Source organism: Lepeophtheirus salmonis, chromosome 6, assembly GCF_016086655.4.
Source record: "Lepeophtheirus salmonis chromosome 6, UVic_Lsal_1.4, whole genome shotgun sequence".
NCBI lineage: Eukaryota > Metazoa > Arthropoda > Copepoda > Siphonostomatoida > Caligidae > Lepeophtheirus > Lepeophtheirus salmonis.
This window is the reverse complement of record NC_052136.2, coordinates 16,649,546-16,669,098: the sequence shown is the minus strand read 5'-3', so window position 1 is coordinate 16,669,098 and position 19,553 is coordinate 16,649,546. Positions and strand designations below refer to the sequence as shown.

At 30.3% G+C, this 19,553-nt stretch overlaps 1 protein-coding gene across 1 annotated transcript in view; it reads left to right on the top strand.

Annotated features, from left to right (window-relative positions):
• Nucleotides 1-1,118: 1,118 nt before the first annotated feature.
• The window catches only part of LOC121119921 (proton channel OtopLc), a 66,973-nt gene continuing 48,538 nt past the window's right edge, over nucleotides 1,119-19,553 (top strand). The window contains exon 1 of the mRNA XM_040714757.2: nucleotides 1,119-1,250. The gene's annotated coding sequence lies outside the window, so the exon portion shown is untranslated. The remainder of the gene's footprint in view (nucleotides 1,251-19,553) is intronic.

Genomic DNA, 19,553 nt, shown 5'->3' with positions numbered 1-19,553 from the left:
AGGAGAGGTGTAATATTTTTTCCTATTTAAAAAAAAGAACACAAGCTCTAACAGTCTTAACCGTATTTGAATTAGTTGGGTCCAAGCAAATGCCTTGAATTTGATCCCGTATTTTTGGTCATGAAAAATGAGAATAAAATAACCGTTTACTGAAATTTTATTTCAGTGTAAAATAAGGTTTAATTACTTTATTTATTGATTTGATTAAAATTTACATGTTCAGACTTTTGGGTCAAGTAAATGTCAGAAAAAGGTCAGAATATATGCAATGAGTATCTCTTAATACTCAATTACAAATTATTAGCTTATAAAATCTTTTTATTCAAAGAAGGTCAGTAAAAGGTCGGAAAAGGGTCAAATCTATTATAACTGATTTTTCTATTATGAGAAATAAATTAGGAGTGGCTCCTTAATTTGGCACACATAAATTGTTAAAATTGATAAAATTTCTTTTAACGTGCATCAAATGAACATACAGTAAAAAATGCAAGTTATGATAGTCTTTGCTCTTTTTGATCAATTAACACCAAACGTTAGAAGAAAACTATATGATTCTATTTAGCTAAACTTCTTGAAAACTAAGGTTTGTGGAACACGAAGTGTTTAGATAATATTTAGGTAAAAATACTTATATTTGTAAAAAATCGTAAAATTTGAAAACTTTCGAGGCGTTGAGCTACCTTTAAATATTTTTTAAAACCGTTAAAATGTGTAAAAGATTTCTTTAATTTGAAAGAAAAAATTTATGACGCTCACAACTCAACATTTCTCAAATTAAAAAAATAAATATCATCCTAATGTTCGAGCCTCACTTTAATTTGTTTTAGAGGCATAAGTATGATTAACTTTTTACACAGTACATACACACATCATATGCATGTACGTTCATGGCTATTTTGTGTACTTTTTTTACAGGCCGAATATTTTTTCTTACACCGTTTTTTTCGTAACAAAAAAAAATAATATTCTTTTTTGTATGCGTAAAATCTTCCCTGCTTAATTATAATTATCATTAAAAAAAGTAATGGAAAAAAATATATAATAATTTTTTTTTTGAAATTGTCAGTTGCTTTTTTTACTTTTAATACGAGTTTTACCTTGGCAGTGAATGAATTCTGTACTCACACATTTTAATTTTAGTAACTTATTAAAAAAAAGAGTATTTAAGACATATTGATATATAGAGAATACATGGAAGATTTATAGGATCTGGAATTAATTACTCCCAAAAGGTTCTCAACAATATGGAGGTAAGCAAGATTTAAAAATATTCGTTGATCCTTTATAACGGCGTTACCTAAGTCACACACACATTTCCAATGTACTTTGCTGTCAACTGTCGATTTTTCTACTAATTACCTCTTTATCTGTATTTGAACGTGGATTGGTTGAATTTGAATTTGCTATTATTGAGGTCCTATGAATAATTCCCATCAATAATGATTGAATAATAATTCCTAATCGAGCGAAATTGGCTCAGTGCCACCGCTTGATTTGAGTCCTTATTGTTTGTTTCATTTAAGTAAAAAGGTTGACAGATAAAATAAAGTTTACGGCAGTCTAATAAATTACCACAATTTGTGTTGGATCGGTCTAAAAAAGCTATAAAGGCTGTAGTTTTATCAGCTCGGTCATAATAAAATTTGTCAGTTCTAGGACTAGCTGTAATGATGTAGTTTCTAACTGCATCAATACAGCTTTTAAAGTTTCATAATAACCTCTTTCAATGAGACAATATATCTGAAGTTTAAAGTAAAGGCGTGTGGCTATAACTTATTGTTATATATTCTAGCTATCATTCATTATTTTTTTCCTTTTTATATTCTTCAATCCTAGCTATGAGTGAAGAAAATAAAAAAATAGTTATGAATTAAGGACCAACTAATTGTTGAATGGTGAAAAAGTTCCAACTGGTAAAACAAATTACTATATAGGGGAAATAAAAAAGACTAATTAGGAAATCAGTCCTAGGACCGATCCAACACTAACTACAATGAATACTTTGCTAGTTATGTATCGGTTAATAACAGAGGCGGAAAAAAGTCCCGATCATACAAGTCCAAATGAGTCTCAATTCTTGCTAACAAGTTAAATTCCCTGAAATTTTTGCATCAATTTATGTTTATATCCTTATTAATTATAATATACTTATTGATTTCTTTATATCCTATGAAAAAAAATCAAAATGACTTTGAAGTTCAAGTCAAGTCTTTGATTTTGTACTCAAGCTGAGTTCCGAGCCCTCAAAAAACGAAACCGAGTCTAATCCCTATCCTTGGTTAATACATTCCATTTACTCCTCGCACCACATGACACCCCCCCTCCCCAAATTATCGACATGAGCAATAATGAAATAAGTCATTTGTTACTTCATTTTCTCTCATGAAGGACATTCAGTTATACCTAATTACTTTTGCGCAATATAATTCATGTTTTTTTACACATTATCCTTTTTAAATCATCATCTGTGTCCTTTGGCCCGTTGTATTACTAAAATCAAAAGGAAAAACCTCTATTTTGAACTATTTAATCCTGTTTAATTAGATGTATAATACATATAAATTGGTTTTTATTAGTATGGGAGATCTTTTATGTATGTATTTAACATCTTAACTAAAGTTAATCCTCATTAAAGTACTACTTATTTTGTTTTTAAAGCTCACTTATGTTTCTAAGCAATTTCTTTCTTTATAATTTATTACTTTAATTTGTTCATATAATCCATGAAATTGGTCTATTATTTTTCTTTATATGTATCAACATAATATTTAGTTGTCTTAATCATTCTATAAGTCATACATGGTTCGTTAGTTCCTTTTATGCTTTTAGAAGATAATATGTTGCAATATATTTGTAAGTTTAATGTATTTGTTGACTATATGCCAGAAACAAACATAACATAAGTTATAATTTTTTTAACCTCAAAATGGATTGCCTTAAAGAAACCTTACTCTTCCTTAAATGATATTTTTAACTGTTATTATGTAGAGACGTTCTTTGAATCACTACAACCTATTCTGGGCTTCGATAATTAGAGCTATCCTTGATCATACAAATATCCTACTAAACAGGAATAAACAAAATGATTAATTTTCATATTTAAAGCCAAATTATATAATAGACAAGGGTGACCAACCGTCCTTCCCTTTTTCTCCCGGAAATGTGTTCTTTTAACATTCTGTCCATTGACTTTTTTATTTTCAATACATGAAAGTCCATTATTCGAAGGACAAATAGCCCATGCTAAAATTGAACATAAAATAAAATTTTAATCAAAGAGAGACGAAAATCATAGTAGGTTTTGTAAAAGAGAAAATATATTTTCTCAAAAAAAAAAAAGATACAAAGTATTCTTTTTGAAAAAATACCCAACAAGAATCAATAGAGAGTTTTCACTTGACGTCACAATTTTGATGTCGTCACTTTGGGCCCTAAAAAACAAAATTTTATAACAATAAAAACCTTTTTTCCATTTATATTAAGGGAAGTAATGAACTATTGGTTGTCTCAAAATGGGACCAACAAATAAAAGGACTTAAACCTTACTGTCTATCAAAATTATATACCTTTATTGCCTAGTTTTATTTAATATATGACCCTAAATCGCATTAAAAATATTTTATTACATCGTTATACAATATCATTTCCATATTGTAGATAGAAAATAACTATTATAATGGACAGAATAATATATTTTTCTTTAAGTATCCTACTTTTCTCGTCCCAAATTGATAAAAAAAAAAAAATTATACAAATTCAGCAATTTTTAGGGGGTTTCAGTAGATAATACTTTAATTTAATCAAATATTACTGTTTGTTATTATATCAAGAAGTATTCAATGCAATTGTAGACTTTTTTATTTAATACAACATTTGATGATATCATAATTCATCCCCAAATTTGAATGAAAAGGCAATAATTGGCTCAAATATGTTGATGAAATATTGGCTACTTTCTACATATAAAGTAATAATTAAATTGGGATAAAATTGATTTTTTTGTTCAAATTTGTTTTTATGTTGAGGTACCACATAAATTAGTTTCCATTTAAAATACAATAAAACGGATGACTGTACTCACATATGAATGACAAAAAAACAACTTTTTGAGTTTGTACTAATGTTTTATCACATTTTAATACGCAACTATGTTGAAATAAATTAAAATATTATCCCTATTCAACTATTAGCTAATCATAGGCTGGGGAAAAATTAATTTCGTATTCCCCCTTTTTTTTAACTAAATATATTTTGTTCATTATTTGTCACATCGGATCATACGATAAAACGTTTTACAATTGTGAATGTATACTATAAAAGTATTGTGTTTGGCCGGTTCAGCAGTGAATTATCGTGAGTCGAGTATGGAGGTCTCAATTGAAGAAATTCGCCATTTTTATTACCTGAAAGGGAAAAACGTGTCGAATACAAACAAGCCAGTTTCCAATATATACAGGCCCGATACTTTTTCGGTTTTTGTTGCACGCCAGTAGCTCGAGCAATTTCGTTCTGGTGTAGTAGAGATGAATGATTCACCACACACTGGCAGGCTTGTCGTAGAAAATTTTATCAATATGATGGAAAATATCAAGATAGACCCTCATGTTAGTAGTCATAGTATCCTCCAGGAGCTGAAAATCGATCCTAAACCGTTTTAAACCATTTGCAGAAGGCTGGATATAAAAAGAAACTTGAATAGGATAGGAATTAGGTTTCACCAAGTCAATTCCTGGCGCATACATGTTTGAGGACGCAACATTAGCTCAGGGTGCTGGGATGGGAAGTTCTTATGCATCAACCCTACTAAGTGATTACCATACGTTCTTGTCTATGGCTAACGGACAACGGTCAAATTTGGCCTATAGGGGCAAGGGCTTCTACAAAAAGGTCATTATGAAGTTGAATTCTCGTTAGCAACAACAAGTTATCCAACTTCTCATATAGCATTGAAATAAAGCAAAATACAAAATTACCATTTGCCAACCTAGTATACATATATTAACCTCCTATTTTATCCGTTCATAGTGGTGAATCACTCTTTCATTTTCTCGATGGCACGACCTAACTTGATGTTTGGCGATTTATGGAAGGACTTGAAAAGTGTTAGGGTTACTATCTGTATGTTATCAACCTTTTCAGAGACATCATCTATGGGGATTTGTTCAGTTCCGTCTCCTAAAAATTAACTCCATCCCTTCTCCATTTTCCCGAAGACATGATTAACTTGACTTGATTTATCATGTCTTCGAGTATTATGCACTCAATTCTTTTCACACTTGACTTAAGTGCATTCATTGATTGGGCGAGTTACATTTGCCTGAATTCGTAAATAGCTGATTTTACTTCATTAAATATATATTGTTGCATACAGGCTTACTTTAAGATTCAACCTCGTAATACATAGATTCAAGCAGGGATCATTTAATGATTTCTGCAAATATTAGCCACAACCCGTTGATTATCTCTCTCGTATGAATATATTTGTCTAATTTACAAAACAAAAAAAATCTTGACCGTTCTATTTTCCAAAAAAAGTGAAACTTTAACTAACTTAAATGTACATACTATTTAAATGAATACACACATACAATATGTACAGATATTCAAACTAAGGAAGGAAATACCCCAAATATGACCGAGTACCATATGGACTATTCATGTTAGCTGTGAGTGTTGAAGAAAGAAAGTGAAATTGTCTGTATATACATTTTGAAACGGTTTTTTATGGCTTCATTACGGTGTAATTCTGTTTTTTTTTGTTTATTGTATGTGAATATTTTTTGCCACAATTATTTAAGAATGATTTTTTCTATTATTTTTGAAGGAGGGAGATTTGTTCGTCTTACGATAATATATCCTTTCCCTTAAATGTCATACATATGTGTGCAAGTGGTAACTTGTACAAACAAATTGTACAAGTTGGAATTAAAAAATGAAATTGAGGATTTTATAGTTTAATGATGATTGATGACTCCCTATCTCTCCGAAAATTGAAATATTGACATTTGTCTCTTAGGAATCAGGTCTAACATATTCATTCCATATTATGCTATGCGCAATCATCTTTTCCCCAAGACGTAGGGATGTACCGATACCAAAATTTTAGCCAATTCGGATACCATCTTTATGAATGATTCCTTATTAATATTATGCATAAAGTAATAACATAGAAAAATATTTACTTTTTATTAATTATATTATTAGCTCTTCACAAGAAAAGAAATAAATATATCAAGCATAATTATGATTATAAATAATTTCAAATTAACATTATTTAAAAATTCAGTTCCTCTTTGTGCCTAGGAATCATTTTGGTTGGCTTAATATGTTGGCCACACAACTAAATATACTTTCATTATCAATGGATAGACCGGAATTTTAATATCCAGGTCTATTATTAGTGCACTAATAACATTAAAATAAAAAATAAAGAAAAAAATAGTTTAATCCAGGGCCTTTACAGGTAGGAGCCCGTAGTCTTAAACCTAGGTTAGACTATACTATGATCCTCACTTCCTTTTATTGGTTCACTAATTGAAATAATAAAATTCGAAATTTTGTTATGCTTAATAATGTATATAACTATGTATGTAAGCACAGGTATTGGTGGGATTTGATAACCAATTCTAGGGGTGTTCGCAGGCCGAGGGCTGGAGGGGCTGTAGCCCCCAAAAATTAAAATATTCTTGCTTTTTAGTGAAAAATTTAATATTCGAAATTTATTTTCCTAAAAAATAATATTGAAAATGTAATTGGATTTTTTATAAAGACAATTCGAAAACCAAGCCTCGTCAAAATATGATCTTGTAGACGTCCCTGGATTCTGATACTTCAAAAAATGCATACTTTTACCGATTGCAATTCATCGGAAAATCCTTACCTAGAAACTGGCATACATTTGAAAAAGAGATAAATCCTTTCAGGGGTTAAAGAAGTAATATATTACTATTTTGAGGAGAATGACAAATTGATAAGTTTGGGAGACTAGGGACATTTGTAACACTTCTTATCTTTGGATAAATTTCTCAGAGCTCCCGTCTAAATTTCGTTCAGCATTCATATTAGAGTGGTTCGGTTTTAACTTTGTTCGAGTTTATAGTAGATATTTTCAGTTATTTTGCATAAAATATTGTTTGATAGACATTCTTTAACTTATAAAAGTTTTTAATTAATTTTTTTAAATTGTCCTATTAAACAGAAAAAGAGAAAAAAAAAATAGGAAAATTTGATAATTTGCATATAACGAACATCAATTTTTTTAATTTTTTGGAAAGAAAAGATCAAAAATCCCTATTTTTTCTCGTAGGGTAGCTTTATAAAAAAGTTTCCTTATATTTTTTATAGATTTTAATAATGTATATTATAATTAATTCATACAAAATAATGACTGTATTTCAATCTTTTCTTGTAGAAATAAATAAATTTTGTCTCTTCTGAAACTTTGAGCGTGATGTGCTACCTCGACAATGAGGAAAATGAATTTTTATTGATTATTTTCCTCCCACATGACTTTTTTTCCGAACCAACCGTAATCGAAATTCGAAAAAAGTTTAAAAACAAACCTCCCTAATAGATATGTATTACTTAGATATATCTAAGGATTATGAAAGTCAATAGATTTTCCACCAATTGCATTGGAATCATACTTGTCAAATGTTGCAACTATTCTTGTATTTAAAAATGTTTGCAATGGCTTCAAAAAGTCGAATTTGAGTTATATGTTAAGAAAATTAGTCAAACAATATTATTGTTTTATAGATATATAATTCGACTTTTCATGCTGTTGAATAGTTAAGTTTCAATGTATTATATATATTAAATTAATATATAATGATATTTATATTATAAATCCCTGATTAATATTATGGATCCGATAAATTCACTCAAAAACATGTTTGAAATTAACTGTTAATAAAAGAATAAGGAATAAAAAACAATGTGCAGAAAATTACAGCACTTTTTTCTTAACTAAATCTTTTGTTCTGAGCGTTACAATATCTCAAATTGATTTGCAATGAGTGGATTTATAATTTTTGTAAGATTTTATAGACTGATAGAAAAATAATCAATAGTTCCAATGATATATGTTAGAGAATAAACTACAAAAACTGTCTGTATTATTACAAAAATATTATAATATCCAATAAATTATCAAAATAATTAGTAGAATTGAGGATTGATATTTGAGTAATTCCTGCCTGCATACCAGGTCGTGCGAAATGGATGTACCACTAATCAACGTGAGGAAAGCTTTGCTCCTCTTAAGTCTCAATTAAGTCAGACGTGATAGATTACTTAAATACATTTATTAAGCACACAATGACAGATATTATTGATAAATTTGACCTCCATTGCTCTCAATGACGATATTCAAGGGGCCACGGAGGGTGGAGAACACTCTGGAATTCTAGTGCCTTCTCATGGGCTTCCACTTCTTCTTCACGGAAGACTTCAGGTCGGTGAAAATGCTGTGCCGTGATCTGCAGGCCTTCGAATCGACTTGTCACCGGATAGAGTAATCCAAAAGATTAACATCAGGGCTCTGGGGAGGCAAGAAGTTCTTGGATCAAAACTCCATGTTCTCTTCCATCCAGGCTTGTACAACATTAGCTGTGTGGGTGGGTGTCCCATCCTGCTGGAAGATGTAGGACGCCTTGCCCGACTTCTTGGTAATCTTGAGGACAAGGCGTCCTATGTCGTCCAGCAGGATGGGGCACCCGCCCACCTGTCTTGGACACGTGTTGGAGGTCTTCAGAAGGGTCTTCAAACCCAACAACCCGATTGCAAATTTTTTTTATCCGAGAAGGAAATCACTCGGTTGCCATGATGTTTCAGATCGTTTAGGAGATACTTGACCCGGTTTAAACGAGCATCTTGTTGTCGTCGAGTCTTAAATGGTCTTTCAGGTACCTCTTGGACTTTATTTACGGCGGCCTTGATAGCCCTGGACACGGTAGAAGGAGCCACTGACTTCTTTTTAGAAAATTTGGCTATGACATGTACGGCTTTACCTCAAACACCTTCTTGGCCACTTTTTGGATAAGTTTGGCCGGCCTTCTACTACTGGGCTCAATTTTAAGGCTTTCCCCCTCTTTCATGATCTTTATGACCCTGTAGACGGTGTGCCTCTCGATCCCAAAAATGTTTAGAATTGGAGGTATTTTCTGGCAGGCGCAAATCAAAGCAGCAATCTGATTTCTTTTTGCTTCAATTTTTGCAATAGCTCATTCGAAAGCTTAAAAAGTCAGTTTGTGCGTGAAACATCGAAAATTTACGAATTACAATCACTATACTTCGAAAAATTAATCTATAATAGTGGTACATCCATTTAGCACGACTCGGTATGTGTCATATAACGGATAGTAAATTGAAGCCTAAACACTTACTAATTCAATGATTAAAATTAATTCATATTTAGATAAATTGAAGCATAACCAATTAGTTACAAAACAAAACAAACTTAAGCTCTCTAGCTTAACTACATGTCCAGTAAATGACACTTTTGAACTTGATCAAGGAATTTTCATTAGTGCACTCCAAGCAGTTGAGTGTCTCCAGAACCACTGTCTACAACGTCAGTAAGTTCAAAACGTTGAAAAGAAAGAAGTGTTCTATCAAAAAGGCCAAACTACACCCACAGGAGTTAAAGAAAACAGCCCAGGCCAATCTCCTCAAGTCTATGAGGGCCTATATAAGAGATCTTGGAGTTTTGCACTAGACTGTTGAGAGAACTATAAAAAAAAGTTGTTGGAAAGAACCTTTTGAGGGTGGCAAGACTTTTTTGAATGAGTCTTTTGAACTCTTTTTTGACACTTTTGGCCAACCTAAAGCCCTGATATCAACCCCTTTGACTAAACCTTTAGGTTGCATGTCGAGGTGAAGTCCTGAAGGATCTGTTATCCAAACACCAAGGTCCTCAAAGTCACTGTCAGCCAGTGCTGGACGCCATGACAGAGGACTACATCAAAGCGGGTGCCTGGTCTTTTGTCGCCGCCTGGAAACCTCATTGCCGCTTAAAACGGTTACATTAATGATTGAGTTAAGACACACATTTATTCCTTTTATTAATTTTGGTTAAATTCTAATGATAGTGAATAAATTATATAAAATATTGAAGTATAAAATTCAAGGTGTACAGATTTTAATGGATCACTCGATATATATATATATATACAACCCAATATTTAATATACATATTTGAGTTAATCATAAGCATAGTATTCAAATTTGTTTGATGAGTTAAGATACTTTATAATTTTTGATATAGTTTAGAACCTTGATTTGATTTAAGAGACATATATTGGTCCCGATAAGGCCTTATAAATATAATCCATCAGTTTTTTCTTCTTGTATTATGACAATCAATTGGTCATAACTGCTAAGCTTTTCTTGTCTTAAACATTCTTGAAAATGTCATGGTTAGTTTTTCATGTCATACACACCGGTAGGTCATATTTTTAAGACTCTATTCATAAATAAGAAGAAATTCGTGCGGAAATGGACCTTTAGAGTTCATCATGAAAACAAAATGACATAATCATCATATAAAATATGTACATATATCTAAATAATTAAATTCTGTCTTAAAAAACAAAACAAAAAATTATACACAATTTTTATGATGATGCAATTGTATGTTGGAAGAAATAATTATCGCTCGGTTGAGTTCAAATAATATGGTGAAAGTATGTTTGTATAAGCCTTTTACATACATATTATTTGTTTCTTAGAGAAGAGTTTTTTTTTGACAAAAAAAAAAAAAAATAATTGTTTGTGCAATAAATATGTATAATACTTAGTTAGCTCCATGTGGCGTTTCAGAAATAAGAAGAAAAAAAAACTATTAAGATTATATTAGTCCTTGATTTGTTATTCTAAATCCGTCTCGGTTTTCAGTTCTAAAAAAAACAAAACATCTTAAATTTTGAAGCATTCATCACAGTACTCTTTTTAATACAATGGTTCCTTACTTATTAGTTAGTTATTTTTTTAAAAGGTTTCTATCCCAAATTACTTTTGAACTGGTATTTGTAGCAACATTCCGTCTAAAAAATATTTATCTACAAATGATGTAACTCCCAAATTTCTAAAGGACTAGCTAGGCCACCACTTCCCCCAGCAAAAATCCTATAGACGCCGATTTCATTGTGTGTAATTTGCTCTTTGCAACTAAATTTTTGCTTTATATGTTAGTCGAAATACAGACAAATCTCAATGATTTTGCTCTGTATTGTATTGATACATACTTAAAATCTACAAAAAAAAAAATTGTGAGCAATTTCAGAAAAAAATTATCAACTTTCAGTGCCTTACTTTCTAATTTTCGAATACACCATCTATTAAGTAAATCTATATACCTGCTCTAATTACATATTATATATTAAAAAAAAAATATATATAATGATAATCATTTGTAAATTTCTTTAGAATGACGTTTAGTTGATATAATTACATCAATCTTATAATATTCAACTATAGTTGCACTAGACATAATTTGTCATTTATGAATAATATATACATACTATAATTATATTATAAATTGTATTTCCCTTTAATTATAATTATTTGAATTTATGATGTAATAAAGAAGAGTAATAATACATGCATAAAATCAATTTTTTATTTGGTTCTTTAGCTTACCTGGAGGTTATATTATTTGAATCTCTAATAATTAGCCCTTTTTCTTTTGATTGAGTATTAAAAAAGGTCAAAAAATAGATTCCTATTAATGGTAAGGATCTATTCCAATTATTTTGGTGCATTTAATAAATTAGGTTACGAAGGACGGAGTTAAGTATTAGTTTCCAAATTTCAGGCTGATCTGTACGTCTGTTCACCAGTTTATCCTCAAAGAGCGAGACTGTGATACAAACATACACGGATTTGATTAATATAGAGAAGCTATGACAAAAAAGTACAAATAAATAATAAGATTTTGCAACTATTAATGTAGAAAAAAAAAATGAACACCATCAATTCCTACTCACATTAATAAATTTGATGTCTGCACTAATATATTTATTATGAATGTGTATAAACATACATTTAAACATATGCTAATATGTAAAAACATTTATTGGGATGCATATAAAAGTTTGGCTTCTGTCTTGAAAATAATAATAAAAAGAACATCTTCATACAAATGGGATGGTCGCCACAGACTGCAAATTATTATGTATTTAATAAATATATACATGAGTACAGTCATGCCCATAAATATAAAGTAGACCCTCTTACTATGAACTTACAAAGTGTTATAAATAACTTGAGTTGAAATATTTGTATTAAAAAAAAAAAAAAAAAAAGAAGGCGATAGCCAGACTTATAGTATTACTGAATTTAGGCCCTTCTTAATATCAGAAGCATTTTATATGATTTTGGTGCCCTAAATGGGAGAACCTTTTACCTTTTTTAAAATATTACTAGTGAAAGATATAAATATTAAATTATATTAAAGTTCATTTATATTTATGGTATTTTTTTATACATTTTTAAAGCATTTTACATCAAAATTTGGAGAGAATGCTTACTTTAGAGTGAAGAGTTAGCAAAAATGCATATTAAACAATGGAGAAACAGACGAAAGGGCACATCTTTTATCTTTTCTAAATTTTAAAGATAGTTTTTTTTTTTCATTACAAAGATGTCAACGCTACTTATAACACATCTCCTAGTTGAGTCTAAAGACTTTGGTAGCAAGTAAAGAGACGACATAAATTATCACCTTTAATACAGATAGCTTAACATTGCCTACTTGCACTATAAACATCTTTAGACTCGCCTTATTATTAAATATGGGACTTTTGTAGATCAATATTATAGTTTTACAATTATGCTCGTGCCCTATTTGTTTTTTGATCAAGGGTGTGGGATTGAGTAAAGATATTTGAGGTACATGTTTTTTCATCCATTATTATTTTAACTGGCATTTCGTCTCATTTCATGGAGTCTCTTAGTATCAAGTAGTATTTTTTGGTGTACTGGTACTATAATAGTACTTAGTTACTGCAAAAGCCTATATTATGTTATCACAAAGAGGGCTATTGTTAAGGAACACGTATCTAGAAATATATTTATTTATTTTTATTTGTAGGACATAACTAGAAGGTCTCATATTAAGGTAATTGATATGCTTATTATTAATGCTTATTATGTTAGTATAATGCAATTTGTCCAAGGAATTCATATTACATTAACTATTTGTTATGGGGAATATATTCACGGCAAAATCCTCTAGAACCATTTTTGATTGTTAAAAATTAGGGAAAATATCTACTTAAAAACGTACAGAAAGAGGATTCCTGATCATTTATATGGAGTGACATAAGTTTGATAAAAATTACGTATGTTGCAATATTTAAAATATTAGTTAAGGAGATAGGTATTTAAATACCCTTGAATGACCTTGACCGCTAGTTATCAACTACATGCATATGTGAATATTTAATTTATATAAAAAGAAAGTTTAAAAAACATTGTCACCAACTCTGTAATAAGTAACTACACGGTCAAGATCATAATTGTCAGGGTCTATTTAAACATATATAATGTGTGTTTATATATGTTCACTTTCCATGATTCTTGAAGCATACATAACGACTTCTTAAGGATCTTAATTTATTCTTTTACATCTTTTAAATACTATCCCTTTTGTATCTGACGACGATTAACAAACATACATATATGTACACACAGAGAGAATCTAATAATGATACATGATAAGAGTCAGCATAAATAAGTAAAAATAAGATACTTCAACTCTTATGTATTACTCATAGAAGTTTATGCCCTAAATACATATACATTAGGGCGGTCCTTAGTGTGTAGGGGCAACTGGTGCAATATGACACTTTTTTTTAGAATCAGTTATATTTTTTAATCTTTTATAGTATACTAGCCACAGCGTGCGAGGTAAAATATTGGACTTTTTGATACCGAACAAATAGGGTAAACTTTGCAGGAATCAGAAGGAGTACAACATTGAGGCTTTGTCACAGATTTCTCTATTAATTATTCTTGCAATTTTTCGAAATAATTTCCTTTGTCTGTTAACATGACCTCCAACCTGTATTCTCAACTACACCCGGAATAACATAGTCGATGGGAAAACAGTCTGGGTTGAAGGATGACCACATTTACCTATTATGCTTTAACCAAGTAAAGAATTTCTGGCCTCTCTTAACCCAGTTGGCTTTGGTTCCTGTTGAAAGCAGTTGTCGATGTCGACGCACATAAAATCCCTTCTACAAATCCTTATAAAGCCTCCTTACAGTCCAATCACTGATATTGAGAGTCTTGACATGCTGCCTCATTGTCTTGACCCGGTGATCCACGTCCTTCATGAGCCAGATTTTCCAGCGTCTACTGCTGACAGGGACCTCTCAAGGCATTGCCATCAAGCCACCATGGTATTAATATTGTAAGCAAGACTCCAAGAGTGGTGTCCTATGACCTTCATTAGAAAATCAGATATTACTCCCAGAGCCATTTTATATATTTTAATATGATATTAAAAAAAGTTTATCATCTAAATACTAATGCCTATTGCCACATAATTATCCACATTGTATTCTATGTTTTCAATTTTGTTTGCACAACAAATTTAATCCCCTAATAGAGGGCAATTAAAGAAATATATATATAATAAATATATATTCTTTGTATGGGTGGTACAATTAGCTGGAATGCTATATGGCTGAAAGATCATGTCATTTACTGTCACACGTCAAAACAAAGTAATTCTAGAATAATAGGCAAGTGCTTATATAAAATTTGTTTATTGAATATAGGCTGTGTGTGTATGAAGTTAAAATCACTATTTTACTTTGACTTATTTCACTCACTTCCATTTTATTTCCTTCATAATAAAACTTCGATGTGCAAAATATTTATGACTTTGATTAATATTTAATGATTACCTAGGTTCTTAATTAGCCAGAACAATAACGGATGTCTCCTATTTTTTCTCACAACATAAAGTTAAAATGCACTCCTTGTTTGTAATCATAAATAAATTTTATGCCAATACCAATATTTTAAATAGTTGTATATTTTTTTGTAGTTTCAATCCTCCTTAACATAAATTGTCTATGAGCGTTGTTTACAAATCTTAGTTTGTTTACAAAACAATCGAGAGTAGCGCCGTCTTGCGGCAAAATACGACTACTTCCCGCGTAGTAATTATTATTTTAAAATTGGAAATTGTTTTAAGGGCACAAGAAAAAAATATTAAGAAGGAATACAGTTTTTGATTTATTTATGTTGCCTCCAAAACTCATCCCAATATTTGCCATGAATTTAGAATTGCCAGGACATGAATAAATACTTTATTTGATTTAAAATGGATATTAAATCATCTAACCACTCTATATAAAAGCACACGCAATATCGATGATAATTAAATTATTTTTTCTTTTTTTTTGTGGTTCATAAGCGATCTAACATATGTATGTGTTTTTATATGAAGGATTGCTGCAACATTTGTATGACAATTATTTTTTTTTCTATAAACAGACGTACATTTAAATATGAAAGACTCTATGTTCATCAGAATAATATTATGATTTATTCATAGTTATTTCAACATCTCAATGTTGACAAAAAAGTACTGTGGCTTGAAAAATACACAATAAATTACAGTTGAAAATTATCTTTATTGTTGAGAAGGAGTAAAGAAAATAACGGACAAAGGCTTCCTTTTCCTTTTCCCATTGTGTAAGAATATTTTTTTTTATTAAAGGGAAAAGATTTACATAAAATGTACAACATGTGTGCAAGTGATGTGTCAGTACCGTCCAAACTTGACGCATAAGTCATACCATAGAACAATCTTGTTCAATGACGTCATCATGCATATCTACTAGGTAATTCATTGTCAATCAATCTTCACTCATTTTTATAAGACTTTAAATAGGCCTTAATGAAAAATAATGACTGACTATTCTCGTGTATAAAAGATACAACATAATGTTTTAACTAACAAATTCATCTGGTGTAAGTAGTTATTTTATTCACATATTAGTGAAAATATGATGCCTTCTAGAGGGTACCCTAAATTGTTGAACGTATGGCAAGGAAATTTTTTAATCGGGACAGGACTGATTATAAGTCCATTTTAAGGACCAATTCAACCCTAATGTTTGAAATTACCCTTTTTATCTGAAAAAATGAGACCATAGAGAAAGAAATACATAGAGGTGACAAGATGTGCAAATGATTGAGCAAATATATCAGCTGGCAGGAAGGGTATAACATAACATTTATTCTTTTTTATAAATATGAGAAGTCATAACTTGATGAGAAGTTATATTATACTATATGCTTACAATTTCTTTTGCATACCTCGTCTTATATACATATATATTGTCCATTTTATTATTCATATGAAGAAATTTTGGCTATCATATAGAAATTACTAAGTAATATCATAACAAAGAACCGAATAAAATACTATGTAGGATTTTATTATATTATTATGAAATATATATTTGTTATTCATTTTAATAATTGTGAATAACTAATTTGACAATGATAGCCTGGGAGTACTTAAGAGATATTAGTATGAGTTGGTATTTTTGTTTTATTTGGCTAATTACTATATAAGTTTGGGCCTTTTTGGTTTAATTCTGGAAGAAAAGTTGTGTGATACAATAAGGGAAACAACATTTTAACAATCGACGATTCCGATTAGACAAATGATATTCAATTCTAATTGACTCTAATTGCGTAATAAAAAGTTAATCAAACAACTTTCTTCATTTGTCTGACATTGAAATTATAATTCGGCTTTATCCCTAGAGATCAAATTATATACAGTAATACCTTCATATACTAATTATATTCGTTCCTAAGTCCTAGTTTCTAAGTCAAAGTAATTGATCACAAAACAATAACTAATAAGGACTATACTTACTATAGCGGACATCCAATCAAAATCCCTATATGATTTGTGTGTATTTATTTCTTATTGTTTTAACAAGGGATGTAACAAGCCCATTATTTTGTGGGCCCGTCCGGGCCTGTCCTAAACTTCGAGAACGTGTATTTGAATCGGATGTAAAATTCGTACAATATAAAAATCTTTGATATATGGTGTAATCATATATATCAACCGCTGACATCACAAGTAAATAATTCCTACCATCAAGGATCAAATTTATAAATACCTTTGGATAATAAAGATCATTTGTAAACAAATAAAAAGAATTTTGCAAAAAAATAATCTACAAAATATGATGTTACCCTAATAAAAGGATAATTTAAATAACAAAATGGAAATTATTTTATTATTCTTCGACAAAACGTGGAACTATTCGATTGTTTTTTTTTTGATAATTTAATATCTAAGAACGCAACTGAACAAGACGGAAAGGAACAGATTAAAAGTACGATATTTAAAGCTAATGCCAGCAATATCAAATTGGTTTAAGATATTTGTTTAAACCAATCCTATAAAATATGTAAATAAATGTCAATATTTATAGTTTTATATAACTTTATGTATATTTCATGTACGGGAATAGTTTCCCATTATGTTCAATTGGTATTGGTTGATCCTTGATGGGAGCGATTCTTTCTAATGATGTAACTGCTTTTCATATATGATTAAGTTTACTTTATGGGAATTTTGATTGCGTCTGATTCGAACACCTTCTTAAGTTTTAGGATGTCATTGAAAGAAACATCAAAATTTTGAGACCACAGGCTCCATACACCGTTTTTGAAAGTTATGGGGATGTAATTAAGACAACAAAATTGTTTTCTGCTATATGTAGAGTGACAAACGGTCCTCATTGGCATGACCTTATTACAGATACTTTTTATAAATGCATAAAATGTGTGATTTTTTATGGCCTTAGTCAATTTCCATGATTTAAAAAGAGGATATGTTCTTGCAAAAGAGAACGGTTCGTACCCCTAATATAATATAAAACTGGAATTTTCTCTAATAGTAAACCTAAAGGATAATGAACCAAAATCAGAATTTAATCGTAAATTTGACTATTTCAAAATATTTACCGCTATCACTTCCCCTCATACCGATACCAATTGGACTGCAGATCCTCTTTCTTCAAAAGCAGAATATATGGGGTGGCCATGCTCTCTATCCCCCTCTGCTTGGTCCCTGGATCATTACCACTTTTTCTATGCACTCATTTCTATAATAGACTAAAGCTATATCTCATTAAATGCAACTTGATGAATCGTTTTGAGAGCTGTCGAGTTTATCTAGACATTATGCTCCTTATTAGTGCTGTGACGTTGATTGGCGATAAGTTCCATGGAATTTTTTGTCATCTGCCATGGAAATTTTTCCTGTATCTTTTGCGACGAGAGGTTGTGTGTTAAAATAAATACTTGTATTATATTTACATAAAATATACCAGATATTCATAAATGGTTATATGAAACAAATCCATGGAATTTGATAAATGAATTTTGGAAAAACTAGTCTATGGATTCTAAATAATAGTAAAATTCACAACCAGCGATGAAATTTAAGAGCTCTTAAAATAGTAAATCCATGGGGGATGAGTATAATTAGTAAAATTTACCGTAACGGCAAAATTTCAAAATTTGGTATTGCAGGAGTTTTATTGTTATGCATTTTATTAAGCTCTACAAGAAAATAGTCATCTATCATCCGAATTAAAAGTCCTTCATGGATACGGTTTGATTTGAAAATCTATAAAACATAAGAAAAAATTGTAATTTCTACTAGAAGTGGATAGATTCATGGGTTGAGCCGGAAAGTCCACTGTCTGCAAGATAAAAAAATTCGTTGCCTGAGCCTTCGAGCCCGCCACTTACTTCTAATGTAAAATAATTCCTTTAAAATTAATTGATGACGTCATCCTGAATTTGACACTTTATAAAATTAGCTGACGATGACGTTATTTATTTCTTTTTAAGAATTACGCTTACATTGGCATCCAGAAATGACTTAAAATTATGATGGCATAAAGCTGTATGCTATAGTAATGACTGGCGATCAAAATATGAGCGAACGCTTATCTTAAAAAAAAAAAAAATATATTGAATGCTGATGTCTTAAATATATCATGAGTATATATTGGATTATTTTTATTGTATAGATTCTCATATTTTGGCCCAAAAAGCCCGCAGGCTTGCTTGAAAGCCGACACCTCGTAACCCGAAGCCCCGTATTAACTTCTACACCCTTCAAATTATATATTAATTTCTCCAGCTACTATTTTAGATGAGAAACTCACAGGTACAAAATATACTGGTAAAAAAGTATTCGATTTGTTCATTGATACTTTTAGGGGTGGCGCCAGAGCCATAGTGGCCAAGTTGCCAGCTGTCCCCCTACTTTTTAGAAATTATTATAATGAACAGAATAATATTGTCAAAAAAAATTAAATATTAAAGAATTTCTAATTTTATTTGTCAAATAGGACATTTCTAAATAAAAAAAAATAAATAATAAGATTTGTCAAAAAAGTAAAATCCTGTTGACACCCCTGATAACGTTACCATTATGTAATTTGACTCCCAATTTGTTAATACATTCTGGTAGAATAATATGTAAC